The sequence below is a fragment of the Anomalospiza imberbis genome, chromosome 9 (genome assembly GCF_031753505.1).
Source record: "Anomalospiza imberbis isolate Cuckoo-Finch-1a 21T00152 chromosome 9, ASM3175350v1, whole genome shotgun sequence".
Taxonomy (NCBI): Eukaryota; Metazoa; Chordata; class Aves; order Passeriformes; family Viduidae; genus Anomalospiza; species Anomalospiza imberbis.
The window spans coordinates 11,504,367-11,521,320 of record NC_089689.1 but is presented as its reverse complement, the minus strand read 5'-3'; positions in this window follow the sequence as shown (position 1 = coordinate 11,521,320).

The window sequence follows — 16,954 nt, the reverse complement described above, 5'->3', positions numbered from 1 at the left end:
TATTGCCATTATTACAGTTCTCAAGTTAATCTGGTTCTTCATTTGTGGTATTGTCATCCACCTTTGCACTGGACACATCCACACAAGCAATACTCATCTCCCCAACTGCTCAGGAAAGGCCTTGAACAGCTACATCTGTCAGCCTGATAAGTTTTTGATTCATTTACCAAAAAAATAAAAGCATTGTAATTGTAATCCTAATTACAAAACAACTGTCCTAACTGGCCAATATACAAAGCAGGGCCAAATTATAATCTCGATTAGAAAACAGTACAAGTTAGAAAGCACTAAGCTAAACTCTGTATGAGCACCTTGTAGGAATGCTGTAATTAAGGTTTCTTTCTTGAATATCTGAAAACAAGGGCTTCATCTGGCTTTTTGTTAGAAGCAAGTTGTCAGCTGTTATGAAAGTTTACACAGATTGAGTTTTTTTTACTTTCCAGACATTGTAAATTAGCTTTGTGCAAGTGTTCTACTTTGTTGGTTTTTATTTTCTTTTCTTAATTTTATTTTTGATCTTTTTTGTTTTTAAACAAACACCAGAAAAGACTTTTTGGCTTGAAACTTTATGGGTTTGCTATTAAAAAGAAATTATGCTGTGTCACCATTTCATAGTCTCCTTGGGAGACCTACATCAAAAATAAATTTTACACTAAGAAATCTTCCACGAACCACAGAACTGGGTATTGGAATATCTTTCTCTGTTAACTATACCCTCCTACATATTCTTAAAAATGCATGCATTAAGTCAATTAGACTAAACCTGTCTCCAAGATTCAGTTTTTGAAAGCATCAGAAGTAACCTTCCCCAGGGGAACAGATTTGAAGTGTGTAAGTGGACAGCAAACTCAAACCACAGTGACACAGCTGAGGAAAGGGTCCCTATATTCCAGGCAGCAGCAGCAGCAGAGGGAAGGAAGTAAATGCTCCACTAATTACACCATTTTCTTATTAAAACTGCTTGATTTAATGGGGCAGAAATGTTAGTATGATCCAATGTTAATGCTTAAATAAGAACTTCTTCTGAAACCAAATTTAAGAATTAATGACCTCAGGGCCCAAATATAAATGAAGCAAAAGGAATGTGCCTTTACTGCTCCATTGTGGGGATAGCATAGGAATTCAAGTGGAAAAGGAAGTGAAAGGTGAGAACTGTGGTGTTAGAAAATTATGGTTGAAAATCTGGGAGAAAGATGGTTAAGCTGACATTAATAGAGGTAGATGTGAAGGATCTTCAAGCACAGGGCCAAGTCTTTTATGTGATACAACCACTGGAGATAAGGCAAAGGCCTCCCCTCTGTTTTACACAATTAAACTAATATGGAATATATTCAACCAAAAACCAGCACACTTAATTTATATCTTCTGAATTTATCACTAATAACTTCTAAATCCTGTGGGTTCTTTGGTTTTTTTTAAATTTTTGTTGAGGGTGGGATTGAAGGTACTTGAGATGGTGTTTTATGTTCAGACTTGGGTATTATTTTTTATTAGTGAAATAGCCTCACAGCTGTGAGTTTTGTAGTTTTTTATCAGTAAGGTACAAAACAGCTATCTCTTGTTATAAGGTCTTTTAAAACTAAACTATCTAATTAAGAAATGACACTTAGATTATTTTCCTTTTTAACTTAACTGATCTCTTAAAACCTGTAATGTGACTTTTTTGTCTAATTATAAAATATCACTCAAAATCATGAAGAAGGAAGAAGAATGTGAAGAACAACTTGCTTCTGCTCTAAACCTTTTATCTTGTTTGTATTTATTTCTATATTTTAAAATTCTAAACTTTAAGCTTTTCACTCTGTGATATTACACACTTCTAACTAACTACACACTCGTAATCTTAGTGTTATTAATTCATTTTGGAAGTCTTTTCTACAGTTTTAAGTTAAAGGTAGTGTTCTTTTGTGAGTCTGTGCTTTTTAGCACAGAAAGTTTAAAATTCTCAGCATCCAGGATTCCAACAAAATCCCAAACTAAATTGGTGTCCCGGTTGTGACCTCCCAATACCTGTTTTGGACAGTGCCACTGTTTGAACCACCCAACTGCAGTCTGCAACTCTCTTAACCCATGTGTCCCTGCTGTAAGTCCAGAACCTGGGTTTTTATTCAGCCATGCTAGGACAACACTGCTTGCTACCAGTGCTCAAGCACACCTTCCCCAGGGTACAAATGTGTCAAAATCTGTCCTCCCTTCCATGAAGCCCAGAGACACTGAGGGAAAGTCAAAAAGCACCAATCACTCAAAGCTGCTGCACAATACATGCCACTTTCAGGCTGCAGGTCCTCCTGTAGATTTGCTCTTGGCTGACTTCAAATCTGTTTTTTAGAAAAGAGCATGTGCATTGTGCAGTCCCATACTAACAGCATAACCAGCAGAACTAACACCACTCCAAGTTTTGTAATAGATTAAAAAAAAAAAAAATCAAGCTACTTGCTCTTCAGAGAGGAGAGCTTAGACCTGTAGGTCTATTTAACACCTGGTTAAACACTACTTAACCTCACTGCACTAGCCAACTACTTTTCATAGAAGCTGAATTTCAGCTAATAATGTCCCAATTAAACAGCAGTCATTGTCATTCACTATCATTAGGCTAAATTGGTTTCCTGGGAGATGTCCCAATAAAACAGTCATCCTGGTTAAATGCTTACCAGTTAAGTAAGATATGTGACACAGAAAAGGGTTTGTGAAAGAAAAATTTCAATTGCTTTTTACCCCACTCTATGAAGATAATTTGCCAACAAGTTTAAGATCACATGCACTGAACCACAGAAACTTTACCTATTAGTTTTCAAACATAGGTGTGTGTGAGTGCTCTAGGAGGCAGTAAACAGCATCTGTGTAAATCCCATTCCCTTGCAGAACCAGGACAACGTGCAACACAAACTTGCATAATATAAGCCCTATGAGAGAAGAAATAACAAAATGCTGTAGGAACAAAAAAATTAGAAGTAGCTCTGTAGTGCTCTTTGGGAGTGGGTTCAGAAGGTCAATTTAGAATGATCTGTGTTTAATATTAACAACTGAGAAAAATTATTTCAAGATTATTTCGCCAAAGTCTGGGTCTTCCTTTCCAAATCTGGCATTGGCAAGTGTCTACCCAGAACTGCAATAAGCCTGGCACCCAAGGCAATGCACAATTCATTTAAATTTAGCCATTTAGAGCAAGATGCCCAACCTAACCCAGTTGTTGAGAATTTCTCTGATGTCAAAGCAAGGCACTTCTGGTTGCAAAAACACTACCTCTCATAGTAAGAATGAATAAATTTCTTCAGATACTGATTTCTCTCTAATCCCCATAGTTAGGTAGGCATTTTCTACTGTTAAACTCCACAGAAGCTGCCCAAAAGTCTGGCAGAGCTGAGTATGTGCCTTTCACTGTGTAGATTTTATAGGATAGAGAAGAAAAAAGCACCCCTGAGATTGGCAAATCCAATCATTCATCTGTGCAGGGCATGCAGCAAGCAGTACAGGCTAAAAAGGATGAGCTGTATATCAATCTCACAATGTCTTGGCCAGAAGAACAGGCCTGAAAGAAAAGCAGCTTTTAAATGATCATGTCAAATAGATAAAATGCTGTGGACACACTGTCATGAAAAGGTACTAAAACACAGCTTTAATAGCAGGGAAAAGAGACAACTGTGTTAGGATGCTGTCTCTCTAACCCCATTTCCAAGTTAACACACCCTGATTCTTGGAACAGAGCCTTTGTAGGCTTTGTAAGACAACAGGACCACACTGCTGTCTACTTTTCACAGCATGCAATTGTAGTCTGCACCATGGCTTGCACTTCATGTCAGAAACAAAACTGAGCTAGGACTAAAGCCAAGTGAAGTAGTAGGCACATCAAATCACACTTGCATTGCATATAGTTATTGAAGCAGCAGATTTAATTGAAGCAGAGACTAATACACATCTAACATCTCACTGCTACAGAAGTTCAGCTGAGCACAGGGCTCTGTGGCCTGCAGTCACAGATGCATGAAGCAATTCAGACTTCCCAGCAACTCCTTTATGGTCATGTTGCCTTAAAAACCCAAAGAGATTTCAGCACTGCACAGTTAAGTGATATTTATAAGTTTCCTCAACAACCAGGAGTAAAGACAAGGGATTTATATGTTTCAAAGGAAAGCTAAAATTTTACCACTATTTAATGTTTTCAGAGTCTGTGGGCTGTAGGATCTAAGCATTGAACTGGCCTCAGGACAGCTTCTGTACTTAGGTCAGCAAAAACCTGTTCTTCTAATGAATTCTCCAATCCTTTTCTTTCTTTCGACAAGAGTCAATGAATTGCACTATTTGCAAATGCTGAATTTATGGAAATTAGGAAACAAGCAAACCTAACAGGTTCTTTAAAAGCAACATTCTGAAAGGGATCTCTGAGCTTTGCTTGAAATCTTCTGCCAAAGATGAAGAGAAAAAAAACAATTAAAAGTTGTTCCTGAGGTTAAAGTATGGTTGGTTTTCCCTCAAGAAAAGCTAGTATCTGGGACAATAGGGACACAATAGGGACACACCAGGGACATGAGAAGAGCTCACAAAGCTGAATTTAAAAAGTCTGATGCTGGCATATTGTACAAGTCTATACTGCTGCTTTATTCTATGTTTCTGCTTACAGATATTAGGACCAAAGATTAACATGCTCAAGGAAATAGTCTCAGCTGAACATCTTTAAATGAACCACCATCAGAGACTTTAAATAAAAGCAATTAACATCACCTTTTGTGCAAGAATGCAACCTCCAACTGCAGGTATGTGAAAACCCTGAATTACCATCCACACTCCCTACAGTCCTGCAGTCAATTTAAAGACCATGAAGATTTCTTTTTCCTGCTGTCTGTCCCTGCCCCAAGAGGAAGATCTCAGCACTTCCTGAGGTGTGAGGTGTGCACTGCAGCCTCTCCCTTTGGCAGCTGTGGGGGGCTGATCAGCCCATACACCATTTGAAGAGGTGCATTATTTCCCATCTTTTCCCCCACTGTGCATAGCTAATTAGCATGAATTGAAGTCCTGTGTCTCATCATTCTCACTCATCTGCCCCCCTGAGGCACACTGATAGCCATCTCCCTTGCTTTGTTTTCCCCTCCTTCAGCTCCTTGCACTTTGGTGCATTGTCCTCACTGTGCCTGCCTCACTGCCTCTGGTCAATAAAACGTGTTACAGACCTTGTCTTCACTCTGCTCCACACCTGGACATGACTTTATCTATTTATGTGGCAGTGCAAGGAACATGCCAAAGCCTGTCTGAGCTTTTACTAAGAATAACTAACATGTGATAGCTACCCTGAGGTAAGAAATCCCACACCTTTCCTGGCAGTGAACCAGCTGTGTAACCAAGGTCTTACTGCTTGACATTGGGAAAATTTGTTTTAAATATTTTATCTAATGATATCAAGCAAAAAGTGAACGGTAGATCAAGCACCAGTCCAAGTGCATAATAAATAAATTATTTTCACCTCTTAAGCACAGATAAAATAGAAAAAGCCAAAACCCACTTATAATTTACCTGTTTTTACCTGTAAGTTACTTTGAAGGAACCTAGCTCTCCAGTTGTTAGACATTCCTGATTGCACTGAAGTTTTGATAATAAAAACCCATTATTCTGGAGACAACCACATTCAACATCTAATTTATATTTATACAAAAAACTCCAATTCTTGAAGCTTAACAATTCAAAATATCAGAGAGTTTAGTTAATCATTTTTCTGAAACACACGTACAAGAGAGGAAGTCATAGGTCACACATTTATGAACATTTTGAAAAACTAAATACAAGCATTACCTGGAGAAAGTAATCTCTTTGATGAAATTTTATACCAATCCAAACTTCAAGTACTAACTACTCTTCCCTCAAAGGCTTGGAATACTAAATCCCGCTACCCCTGGGATTGCTACTGGTAAACAATTACTTTTAAGCATGAGTGATAGAAGCTTATAGCCTTTCTACCCCAAATGTATGGGTCTGAGCACTGATGCTGCTGCCCTTATGCACAGCAATGAATGGATGGGCCTGGGCTCTGCACCTGCAATGCATAACTGAAATGGCACTGAGCACAAGTGCACATCAAACAAAGTGCAAGCTCTGGCTCAGTTTTTAAATAGATGATTAAATCACAGTTTTAATTTGCTCTCTCCACCTTCCTGAAAACTTCTGCTGTATTTAGCTACAGCTGCAAAACCATGTCATTTGTATTGTAACTTCAGGGAAAGGAGGCAAGTTAAAGAAAGAAAGAAAAGTCAGATGTGAAAGGATACCCTTTGCTTATATTTCTTAAGACAAAACAGATTTTTCATGCTGCTGAAGCCCAATAGCACTTGACAGCAACTTTCCCATGTCTAATCATGCTATCTGTTCACATCATCTTTATTATTTATACCCTGACATTGCATCACAAAGATGTCTCTAGTGAACAGTAATGGGATTGAACTGCAGAGGTTTATTTCAATAGTTCCATACATTAGAGGTGTATTAATGAGAACTGCAATACCCCTATTTTTTACATTCTGTTGGTAATCATCTAATAAATTCTGCATCCTGAACATCCTATCAATACCAGAGAAGCACTGCAAGCTGCTCATGCAAATTACTGTGTGAAGTTCTATCCTATATCACCAGCAATAACTGTATAATAGATAAATGCCTGAATTTTTAAGCTCATTGGAATATTTTTAATGGGAACTGACCTTTGCAATCAATTGCAGTTCATTCTGGCGCTTGCTTTAAAAATAACTAAAAGGATTAATGAGTTTGTGTAGCTTTTATGACAACTTGGGTATTCCTGGTCGAATAGGTCTTTTTTCATGCCAACAATACAATTACAACAAGTTATGGTAATACGGAGCGAATAATCAAGGCACCAAATTGAAAATTAAGTTTTCTAAATATGGACACGGATGAGTTTTATATGGATAGTAGGGATAGGATAGAAGTTGGGGGGCATGTTGTAATTTAAGACAAATCAACTTGCAAATACCAAACTCCACATGTTCAGGGCAATAGGAAGTGTCACATATAGAAGATAAAATCTATTTACTGTCTGGCTTAAGGGGCTGGATGTCCCACATCTGGGTATGAACACTAGGTTTTATCAAGTCTGTTTGATGTCCAACACCCATTTTGCTTTCACTGCACTTTAATTTTCAAATATTATGCTTGAACATGATAGAACTAAGCACTTTAAACCTGTTTGCTGCTTAGCATTTACACACATCTTTAGCAAAAAGAATAAGGGTCACATTTCCACTTAGCACTGATAAGCTCATTTCACTCCTTCGGCCCCTTTTTCTTTCCTTCTCCTCAGAGAACAGAGTGAACAAATTCTGATTCTATATTCCACATAAAATTAACATAGGCAGAATAAGCAACACTCCTGTGACATTTTACTACCCTTCCTCCTTAGGCAAAGTTCATCCCTGTGCAAAGGGTCAACATAAAGACTGTTCAGCTGCTGCTAATATCAAACTTGAGTATTCACTCTCTGAACAATAAGAATTTCAGCCCAAGTATATATTATACAGATACCATTTAAATTATGCAGACTCTAACAGGCTCAAGTACACCCTTACTTTACCTACAGCTTTATAGAAGATAAAGGTGAGCACAATTATCAGTCCCAGACCTAAAGCTACATTCCAGACCACAACATTCATGTACTCTGCTCTAAATACTGCTCATGGCAATGAAAAGAGAGCCTTGGCATACTTGCAGCTGGTAAATGCAAGTAAAATTCTGTTAGAAGAATTCCCCATTCAGACAGGAATTTTGCGTCAAATTTTTAGAATCAGTTCCCAATCCCCTATGCTTTTCTAAAAATTATCATGGGCTACATATCAACTTTTCTCTGTCAGCTTAAACCTGTTTTAAAAGCACCCACTGGCCTAGCTCTGGCTGCTTGAATAGTAGGATCATCACATGCACATACCCCCTGTGAGTTAAATGATTCCTGGCAGGTGATTCTGCCTGAACACAAGCTTCTAACTTGTCTTTCCATTGTTAACAATTTTAATGGTGTAGAGGATTCCAACATGAAAACACAACAGCACCTTAATATCATAGTGGCTATTCAAAACTTTTCTAACCTCTCAGGGTGTATCTATTTTATGATATGAGGAATATCTTACACAAGTTGTAGAGCACAGGTCAGTGCACTGAGGTTCTCTATCCCCTTCTCTTTGCTGATAAACAGAAGAATTTGCAAGATTTTAAATTAGGAAGTCCAAATCTTCTCCCTTTGCCAGAAGTGACTTAAACTTCAAGAGCTATGATTTATAGGCACTATCCCTCTATCTGACAAAAAAAAAAATCTAAGATTATTTCACTCACTCCCAGTTTGGAAAGTGATTCTGCACTTCAATATCATGTTCAATATATCCTCTCCTGGCAAAATCAGAGAGAGAACTGGGGATGCTAGAACGTTGGCAATTAGGGGTGTAAATCCTTATAGAGAGGCTAAAATTGCTAGCAGCGATGTTTATTTAACTGCACAGGTGCTAGACAGCTAAAAAGTCAACAGGGAGGATTGGGAATAAAGGATATGGCAGAAATCACACAGGTCTGTGTATGTCCCCCAAAACACTTGGCTGTAACTCCAGATATCTGCAAAACTAAATGCACCCCTTGTGAACTGCGTCATGTGGCTTCTCAAAATACAAGCAACAGAGAAACATGTATTATCTATGCCTGATTGTCTATGTTCACTCCAAATAAAACATGAGTGACTTTGTCAACTACATACCATTTCATCAAAATTGAGGATTTTCTTACAAGTATTTTTGATCCTTTGTTTTTAATAAAAGAGTAAAAACAGTTTTAGGAAAAAACCTACATTTCTAGCTTAATGAAAGTACTTAACAGGTCCTTGACCAAAGAAAGGTATAGGGGGTAACCAAACAGGGAAACTGTGCAAAATATGATATATTTTATTCCTACCTCCAACATGTAAAACACAGCAGGTTCCTATCATAGCACACGTCCCCTCTGGGTAATAATCAGCATTCACTCCATGATTCCAGCAGGCTGATCAATCACTTTATTACCCTATACTTCCTAAGAAACCCATTGCCCCTACAGACAGTCTGATGCAGTTTTAACCTAATTGCTCCTTGAATCCAAAACACCATCACCACTGGCCAATTAAGAAATCACCCTTTGGTAAACAAACCTCCAGGACACATTCCACATGTGCACAACAGCAGGTGCAGCAAGTGCAGATAAGAACTGTTTCTCATTCTTTTCCCTGATCTTCTCACAGCCTTCCCCAAGACAGTGCCTGGGAAAGTCTGTGCCTGTTTCTCTCTGTGGCCAGAGCGCTGCTGCCACAGGTTCCCATGGACATTGGCATAGGATGCTTACCAAAATGGAAATAGCATTGGAAGTACCATGTGAAGTTTTATGCAACATCTCAACAGACTACAAAATAAACTACTTTGTCTTTTTCACCTTTGCAACTCACAGATCTCTTTCAATGAGAATGGATGGTAACAATTGGGTACCCTGCTTGTATAGGCAGCCAAGTTCTCAGCAGCAACCTAACTCTTCATCAATTCATTTATAGGCAGGAGTATCAACTTTTCCCATTTTGCAACTTAACTGCCAAAAAATAAACTAATTCTGTAGTTTTAGGTCTTCCAGAACCTGAAGTTCTTGCATAAAAATAATTAGTTGCACTAAATACAAGCTGGGAAAAAAAAATTCTGTAGTCACAGTTAAAGTAAAATAAGTTTACACTTGAAAATTTTATCATATATTAACTATATTTTCTTTCTTCCAATGGCACAGCTGTTCAAAATGAAAGAAAAAGGATGATGCATCTGGGCAATAATTCAATAGTACAACAATGTTTATTACAGCTTCTATAACATCAAACCACTTTGTTACCTCTTCAATAACATCAACAATTATGCTAACAGAATAACAGTAACTGTGGAGGTTAATTAGAAGCATGCCTTCAAACACTGTAGACACAATTTACTTCCCTGTTGTGTTGTCTGTGCAGAACTTCCCTGAAACATCTTGAACAGAGAAAAATTTTCCTCCTGATATGAATCAGATATGCACATCCCTTGGACTCCACAAACTTGTTTGTGTGTCCTGGTAATTTTGTAGTAACCCTATTTTCAGAGATACTTATGGAAATTTGGTTTAGCCCTAGAACATTCTGAAAAAGCTGCAAACTTCAGAGAAGCCATTCTGTCCTACTGCTGAATATGAACCAGTGAGGAGAGAAAAAAAGGTAAACTGTTTACACTTTGTATCCCTTAACAGCTTTCAAAGGCATCTGTGCACAAATTTAAACTGTGCAGTCAAGAGGAGGCAAGGAAGGCATTATGAAGGAAACAAAAGGACTCCACTTTTTCCCCCCATAATTTCACTAAAACTGAAAATGTTACTCGAAAGATCTAAGTGGTAAACTTTCCACAGTTATTTCTATAAAACTGGCACATAATGCTCTTATGGGCACAGTTTGTTAGAATACAAGTGTATCCAGTGTAAAAACGCTGCATGATACTGTCTGGTTTTTATTAGTTATATATCACCTGTAAAGAATTTTTTATTTTCAAGAAAGCAACACAACTAGTAGTAGGTTTTCTGATGCAATGAAGTGAACTACCTGAAGGATTGGTTGTATCTGAAGAGATGAATCAAGATGAATTATACACTTAAGTATCTCTATATTTGGAGTAGTTAATTGTTGTTTAAGAAATTAACCACTGTCTGAATGCTACCATGGTCCCCTTCACTGGCACATTATTGTGCCTTAGATGTACAATAAGGCAAACGAGCTTGGCAGCCAGAAAATCAGTCTTGCACAGAATCTATGAACAAACTTTCAGCTGCCAGACTGTGCAAAATAGGAGGGATAATAATTTCTCATTGGAGATCCTAAAACAGAAAAAGGAACTGCAAGTTCAAGTGGATATAATTCGACATAAGGATGCTGCTGCTTGTTCCCAATGACTCAAGTGTCACTTTCACAAAAGTTTTCTTGCTGGAAATCAGCAGGTATTCTCAGCTGGCAGTGAGGAAAGGGCATCATAGAAGAGATCACATGGGGCCAAGACAAAAGTGCCATGGGACAGGCCAGGAGCAACCAGGATGGCCAGGAGAGTCAGTCTTGGGACAAGGAGAGTCTCTGTGCTGCTGCAGTTGCTGACCCACACACTCCTGGCCCCTTCCCAGGGGCAGGCACCAGCCTGAGGCACCAGGGCTTCGCACAGGCACGAAAACCAGAGCTACCCTTCTGCTGGACAGCACACTCCCAGTTTAAAATACAGTTGATGTATTTTAGAGTAGAGCTTTGAGCTGACACCCTAGTAACATTCTGAGCCTGCTGTTACTTCAAAGTGGCAACCCCACAGATCAAACATGTAAAACACAGAGATTAAGTCTAGAGCTTAAATCACTTAAAACATTTTACCTATAGAAGAGATCCATACCTTCTGTATTTTGATTTTGTTTGTCTTCACATTACTTGGGGAAAAATAGGAGTTTATATCTTATCTGAGCACCTTGGTGAATTTTACAATTTGTCTTTTTTTTTTAAATAGCACCTTTTATTACTGTCACAGGTCAAAAGGTAAAGTCTCCTTGCTGCAACCCATCTGATGAGATAAATTGGAGCCTATGCTGACATGAAAACTGGGAAATATGCTGCTAAAAGGGACTGGAGTGGCACACAGCTCTACCAGAAAGTGGGAAAAAAATCCGACAGCTTCAGATTTCACACCAACCCATGTAAACCCACAAATTTTGTGTGAGCATATTTATATATAAAAATATGTAAACAGGACTGCAAAATGGCAGATGTAAGGAATGACACAGCACTCAATGATAACAACCATTATTTTGAATTTCTAATCAAAAAGTTTTAATTTTATCAAAATGCTGCCTACTAAGCATATGGATCGAGTTACCAAATGTCACACTTAGTACTCCAAAGGTGTTCACTTGCCATGTGAACTTTGTATAGATGCACTGATAATTTTATGATCAATTTTGCTTCTTAGACAATGAAATGTTACCAGATACCCATATGGCAATACCTCAAAATAACTCTGCACCACTAAGACTCAGGAAGCCATATTACAGTGTTAGAATAGTTTAGTATCCCCAGATGACAAGAATCAATTAATTCATGAATAAGGATCTATTGCCTCTTGAGTGAAGTTTTTGTAAATAAAAAATTTCACTCTTTCTTTTTGTGGAGTTTGATTAAGAAAGAAATAGCTTTCTAATCAACTTTAACAACCGAGGCACAAATGTGCCCAGATGAACCAGCTGCCTATTAAATAAATGTGCATTTTCAATCCAGAAAAAAAATAGGAAATTCATCATAGTAGCAGCAAGAGAAGCTATATTTCTTTCAGAGAAAAGGAAGAAGTTCAAAGTAAAAAAATGTAGCTGTGTAAACATACAGAAACTCACACCAAGAAGATTTTGTTCCAAACCAAACAAAAATAACTATAATCTCATTCTTGAATGTGCTTCTATTATTAAATCAAGGAATGGAATTGCATAAACCTGAAATATTGCCTAGAAAGCTCTGACATTAATCTATCCCTTTGGGAGTGTTCAAATAAGCTTGTTGAAGGTTTTATTTCTTTCTTTTCCCCAAAACTTTCCTTCTTTTTTCCAGTAATGGGCACATTCAAGCATATTAGGTACTAAGGTTTCAATAATCATGTTATCTTTTCCCAAAGAATATGATGGAACTTGCTGTCTGAAATTCAACTAATAAAACCTACCCTTTAATTAACCTATTAAGTTGTTAAATGCTTGAAGAATTGCTTTAGCACCATATAAAAGCTTCAGCTACGTAATAGATAATAAGTACCATTGGCATGACATCATGATTAATTGAACAAACAGTGGAAAAATATGGTCAATACAATACTGACTCCAGGTCTGTCATGGAATAAGTAAATGAAGAAAGGCAGCATTGCAGGTAAGAATTTTTCCCAAATAAGTATCTACATCTGAAGAGGACCAGAGCATGAACATTAGGCAATTATTTACAAAAAAAACCATATTTTTCAAGGGTGTCATAGGAGCAGGAATTGATAGCTCCCAAGAAGAAAGCAGTGTATGACTATGGCTTCAGCTACTGCCCTGTTGAGCCAGATGCACCCACCCTACATCCACCCCCCTGGACAGGTGCTACCAGACATACCCTGCTGGCAAAAAGGAGCACCAGTAAGGTTCATAACCAGAGCCTGAGCATCAATCAAATCACACCTGGCACAGGGCTAAATGCCTAGAGGAAAAATAGAGAACTCTTAAACTTTTGCGAGGAGCCAGGATGACAGGAACAGCAGCACCTGCCATCATGCAGGATTGAGGGAGCAGGGAAAGGTCATACTGGAGTTCAAAGGAACTGCACCATCTTTTCTGGAGAAATCCCACATTTCACACTTCTGAGTAATCCCAAATTCCCTTAAATCTTGACAGCAGCTCTAAGCTTTTTATTCCACAAATCAGAAATCCCACACACCACCTTCCAAAACTTATTATGGCTGGTTAATTTTATTAGCAGGTATCTACTGAGAAAGCCTCTCATCTGAAGTTATTCTCATCTGTCACAAATTTTTTTCTCTTAGCTCCTAAATTCCTTAGCAAGAAGCCACCAACTGTCTTAGAAATCCAAGCCTGGACAAAATTACAACAATCTAAGAGAAGCTCAATCACCTTATAGAAAACAATATTTTTTCCCCTCCATTCAATGTCCCTGCTATCTGAAATCTCCTGCTGTTGTACTAATTCCTTTCTTTCTGCAAAATCTTCCTAGATTTTTATCTATCTACACCTGAGAAGATAAAATGTGTCAGGATCCATCCCCATACAGGTCACCAATTGTTGGCATCGGTGCTTGGCACTAGTCAGCAGTGGATGGGAAATGTCACCATTAGTTTGTTATCTTACTGTAAAACTTTCATACCTTCTCTCTGTGAGTTCTCACGGGCAGCTCCTCGCAGCACAGACTCCTTTTCTCTTTCTTCTGTATGGCTGGCTGGCTCCCACCTGTCCCTTGCAGACACACTAACCCTTACTGCCCCTAGCACAGCCACCCGACCCTTGCTCCTCGCAGCAGCACCCACCAACTCCAGCTCTCCTCTTGACCAGCTGACCCACTCTTTATAGCACCCATCCTTATTGGACCCAGCTGTGCCCTGTTAAGGGCAGGGCTGTTCCTGCTCTCTGGTAATTAGTACAGCTGCAACTCCTCAGGGGTGAGACTGCCTTCAGCACTCTCTCTATTCTCTTACAATCCAACCTCCCACAAAAATGCAGGTATAATTACAACATTTTGCCTTTACAAACAGTCTACAAAAGTTCAAAGATATTTTGCCAGGTGCCCAGTGGAGTAAGAGATACCACCAAAACAATTTTTTTGGCACTAGTTTAGGATATTTGTTTGTCTAGAAAATTGATGAAGTACGTAAGAAGGATTTTTTTAAACACTTCTGAAACAGGTACACTGGAACAGGTACAGATATATCCCAGTTGCAGCATCTAATTAAGAACAAGAACTGCAGCACAAAAATGATGGTAATTAGAAATTATATCATAATCTGTTCCAATACTGAAAATATTTACAAACTGCAGGAAGTTGTTGCCTCAGAAATTAAACCTCAAGAGACATGTTTCACTATCAGCCATACTCATCTCATGAGAAAATCTGAATGTCAGACATGTCTAAACTGAAAACCAGCAAAACTTCACCTTAAATTCCTTTCAGTCCACTCACAGGAAGGTGACAGATAAGGGCTTGGAATGAAGAGCCTATTCAGCCACGTAATATAAGCTGCATCTTGTCAACATGAAAAGCAAAAGACAAGTTATCTGTGCTGCAATATCACTGTCATACACTTTTTTTTTTGCTGTGCCAGAGATATTTTAAAGGGATATTTGGCTTTTTGAACACCTTTAATAGGCTTCCTCAGAGTTTTAATTAGTAGGACATCCAAGCAGTAGCTGACAGCTGGCAGAATCTCCTGTTGTGAGTTAAAGTCAACCTAATTAAGATTCCGGAAAGAAAACTCATTCTTCCCAACACCCTTAATCAGTCAGGCTTGGTTGAAAATGCAATACAGAACCTTTTGCCTTGACAACAACATAACCTTCAAAATATGGCACTTCCAAACAACAATAATAGTGGAATGATTTCTTCATATGGAAATTTAGTAGAACTCCTACTAAAGCTCTGAAATACATTCTCCACCTTCCCTTTATTAAATGTTAATATAATTTAGGATTATTTGTCATCCTTAAGATTTGACATTTCATGACTGAGACATTTTGTGCTATCAGAATCACAGACAGTGACATATAAGCTGCCCCTAAGAGATGAAGCAACTTTTTTTTTCCCTACCACTTGTAAAATTATCTAACTATTTACAGCTTGAGTGGAAATACAATTAGAACAGTCAGGCTGAGCCAGATATACATAAGCAAAAGGAGATTTGTCTCCATCACAAGGCAAGGACTCTCCTGTCAGCTTAGGTTCAGGTGCCAGCCCAAACCTCCAGGTGTCTCTGCTTTTTGGTCTCTGCTCTGTCTGGAGCAAGCTGGCTCTCAGGGCAAAGAAATCCTGGCAGCCAAACTTTACCTCTAAAACACTGCAGCCATTACCACCTCACATTTTGGGGTTCTGCAAACTTAATCCAAGATTTAGTACAGCAAGCAGAAGTCTGTTTACTATATCCTCTTGGTTTTCTTTGGGTTTTTTGAAGTGAACTGACAAGGCATTTTGGTGGCATATACCAGTATCAGATATGCCTTTATGTTTGCCTAAAATCATTGCTGCCTATAAGCAGTTTCAAACACCTGGCCCACTCCTGGCATGGCAGACTGCAGAGAGATGAGGAAGATCTGGAAAATAACCCAGCTAAAAATAAACACCCCAGCACAGAGCACTGTCTAGAGTAAGGGTTGCCTTGAAGATCAGTACAACTCCCAGCATGTCCAAGCACACAAAGATAGATTTGAATAGAAACCTCATTCAGAATTACAATATAAAGTCTCCACTGTCTTCTTTTCTCTTTCTACAGCATTTCTCTGTCATGCATTCACTTACACCTCAGAAATACCTTAATACACAGACTTTCTACTCATTCTGCACATGCCCTGGTTCTTCATTGCTATATGCAATGTACAATCAATCTCTGCAAATGTAATAGTACCACAGCCATTCTAGTGGCATCACATATTATAGTCCTTTTACACAGCTGTAAATGACTGCAGAAGGTACAAGGCAGCCAGGAATCAGGCCTACAGTACTTAAGAGTGATTACAATGAATATGACAATAATCCCTCTCTTTGTAAAACAAAATCCCGGGAAATGTGTATACACGGAGGTTAAAGCCTCTTGGAGCAGCTGCTAAGATGCTGCTAAGACTACTCAATTATGCTCTTAAACCAGCAGCAGCCATCCAGGTGATTTGATTCTCAGCACAGAAGCTGTGAAGTACAAAGCAGAAGATGCTGATTTTAACAGCAGATCTAAGGCAGTCCAACCAGCATAAGGTGCAACCACCATGAAAGAAGCTGTGCCAGCAAACTCTTCTGTTTCCCCAGTCACACCTGAATAGTCTAAACAACAAATGTAATTGTGGCAGCTAACATCCCAGACCTGTCAAGTGACTCATGAAAGGCACAGGGAGCTCTGACAAAAAGCACTGGAAGCAATCTTTCTGCATGCTGCCATTTTGTACTGTGATAATAAAATCAGTGACAAAGCTACCCTTGAAGTCCAAGACAGCATTATTAATATTAATACTTAAAATTAGTCCAGTCTTATTTATCTTTTGGAGAATGTTTTCAGACCTGCAGGATACAGCTCTCCTAGCAAAGAACAGGGAAGAGCTGCCTTTTTTCTCCTGATGTATTGCTCTTTAGATATTCAGATGGGTAGCTACAGGGCCACAGCCAGGAAAGCTGCATTTCCATTAAGTTACC